Source organism: Neomonachus schauinslandi, chromosome X (assembly GCF_002201575.2).
Source record: "Neomonachus schauinslandi chromosome X, ASM220157v2, whole genome shotgun sequence".
NCBI classification, from domain to species: Eukaryota; Metazoa; Chordata; class Mammalia; order Carnivora; family Phocidae; genus Neomonachus; species Neomonachus schauinslandi.
In genome coordinates this window covers 124,899,050-124,902,045 of record NC_058419.1, presented here as the reverse complement: position 1 = coordinate 124,902,045, position 2,996 = coordinate 124,899,050, and positions in this window count along the sequence as shown.

Below are 2,996 nucleotides of genomic sequence, written 5' to 3'. Positions count from 1 at the left end.
GGGCCGATGGCTTCGGGGGCTCCTGGGCTGTGTGGGCAGCTCACTTGCAGGTCGTGGGTCAGAACTCTGTTTGTACAGCTGGTGTGGCCGTGGCCCGTTTGGATATTCTGTCTCTGCACGGTAAGGATCCAGGAGCATTTGTCGGGAATGACGGTCATGGACGTGTCTGAGCTCAGGGAGTTTTCCTTCTCTTCTGTTATCCATCGAGTCCTTCTGTGTCCTCTGTCCTGCACGCACTGGGTTTTCTGTGATGGGAGAAATCAACTGTGTCTGTGAGGAGCGTTCCGGATGCAGAGAATGGCTCCATGTGCAAACCCGAAAGCGAGCAGGTTCCCGGGGATTTGTCTGAGCCTGTTTGGGGGTGCCAGCTGCCTCTTGGTGGCATCAGGCATGTGTGACCCCCCCCCCCAGGAGGATGCAGGACAGAAAACCTCTCTCTCGGTGCTTTGCTGTGTGTACTTACTGTCTGCAGGCTTCCGAACACTGCAGTTGCATCTCATGAAACTCCATTTGGAGGAACGTCCCCAAAGGCTGAAATTCCCTTAGCCAGTATCATTTTTAATGCAAACCATCTGCTTGAGCAGAAAAAAATAGAAGGGGGGAGAAAAAGAAATCATGACCTCAGTTTGCTGCACACCAGACGATTCTCTGGTTTTTCACCAAGAGGCAGAGCACTAATTAATTTTAAAAATGCTGACCTCTTTTGAATTATTTTAGTCCTTGAGATGAAAACCATGTGTCATGATCGTGTGTGTGTTTTACCCTTCTATAGGCTTGAAACTCTGGGTGTTTTTGGAAGCTTTCTGTACCTCTCGAAGCCTCAAATACCTCATTGTGAACGAGCGTCTTAGGTTACTTTGCTCAGGACCGACAGAACAAAGACATGCATTGTGAGCATGAGAGAGGCAGGAGTGGGTTTGAAGGAGAAAAGGCCACAAACAGAAGTAGTACAGCTAGGAGAAGTGAAGAAAAGTGTACCCAGATTGTAATTTCGTCGAGAGGCGGCCAAAATAGGCAAATTATATGAGCCAAGTCAGCCAGAGCTGAGACCCAGGGAAAGGGGGGAAAGACAAGATGAATAGGGATGTGTGCAAATATAATGACAAGGATGCTGGGGGCTGAATTCAGGTGTGTGTTTGTGTGCATGTGTGTATCTGGGTCAATGACCAATAATTTACTGGTCCTCAAAAAAGAATATTGATTCGGAGCACGTGGGTAGCTCAGTTGGTTGAGCATCTGACTTTATCTCAGCTCAGGTCTTAATCTCAGGATTGTGAGTTTGAGCCCCACATTGGGCTCCACGCTGGGGGTGGACCTACTTAAAAATAAAATAAAAATGGGGCACCCAGGTGTCTCAGTCGGATAAGCATCCAACTCTTGATTTTGGCTCAGGTCATGGTCTCAGGGTCATGAGATCGAGCCCCGAGTGGGGCTCTGTGCTTGGCGTGGAGTCTTCTTGTCCTTTTCCCTCCCCACTCTGCCCCTCTCCCTGTTCTCGCTCTCTAAAATAAATAAAATCTTTAAAAAATAAATACATAAAATAAAAAATAAGTGTAAAAAAGAATATTGATTCAAAATATAATGAGGTTTGAATCAAGGGTGGCTTGCTTCAAGGAGGATTCGTGACCTACAGACTCATCCTTATGCTTGCCAATCAAATGTGTTCTGGGGGAAAAAAAGTGGAGAAATTTCAGCATCAGATAAAAAGATTAAAAATAGAGCTCCAGGGGCGCCTGGGTGGCTCAGTTGGTTAAGCGACTGCCTTCGGCTCAGGTCATGATCCTGGAGTCCCGGGATCAAGTCCCACATCGGGCTCCCTGCTCGGCGGGGAGTCTGCTTCTCCCTCTAACCCTACCCCCTCTCATGCTCTCTCTATCTCAGTCTTTCTCTCAAATAAATAAATAAAATCTTTAAAAAAAAAAAAAAGAAATACTTTAAAAAAAATAAAATAAATAAATAAATAAAATAAAAATAGAGCTCCAGGAGTGGGTCCATGCCCTTCGCTGGCTGGGCTCCCTTGGGTCAATCCCATCTCCTAGTCACCATATCTTTCTTACAAGTGACTAAGTGACAAGAACATCATAGAGTGCTTTGTGCCTACACGTTATTCATGTCCCCTTTCTGCACCTTTCGTGGATTTTCTCAATACCATATATAGAATTGGTGAGCAAGAAACACCCATGGCCATGAAAGGGATAAATAGGGAAAAGTGGTCTTGATAACATGGGATAACTTATGATTCAGTGTCTTGTACATCGTCATAGTGAAGACCTGCTCTCTGCAGCTCACATCACCAGGTCTGATGAATTAGAAAGTCACCCACGCCTTGTCAGCACCAGATAAAGCCCAGACACCGTGAGCTCAAGGACACTGTGACTAGCCAGTGTTTTTGCAGAACAAGGAACTCTTAACACATAATGAGGTAATGTGTGGTTTTCCCAGAATTGGTTTTTGAATAAATGGGGTGGGGGGGGGAATGTGGACACAGAAATCTGTGAAACATGTGAAAATGTCAACATCAAAGCCAAAAGTAGTTGGAGCTCTAAACATTCACTTACATTACATCCCACAGGGAAATGTGGGCCCTTCAAAAGTGAATCAGGAAGATAAATCACTTATGATGGAATTTAACTGAGATTTGGAAAAAGCCATGCTTAGCAAAGATTGCAAAATGTACTTATTTTATTGCAAAGAAATGCTGCCACAATTTAATTGTTAAAAAAATCTCTAGGGTGATATCAGAGAAAGAAAAAGAAATAAGACTTTTAGGGATGATGAATAACTTTGGCAAATTTAACTGACTGAGTTAACCAGATAATTACAAAAAAACCCACCTCGTTTTGAGGAGATGGATGCAGCCTATGCCCCCTCAGTAACATTGTTGCAACATGGAGAACATAATAAAGGCGTACAGTATCATATATACGGTAGAGTCCACCTGACTTGCACGACTGGGACTGGACATATACTCCCATATATATGGCACAGTCCTCCTC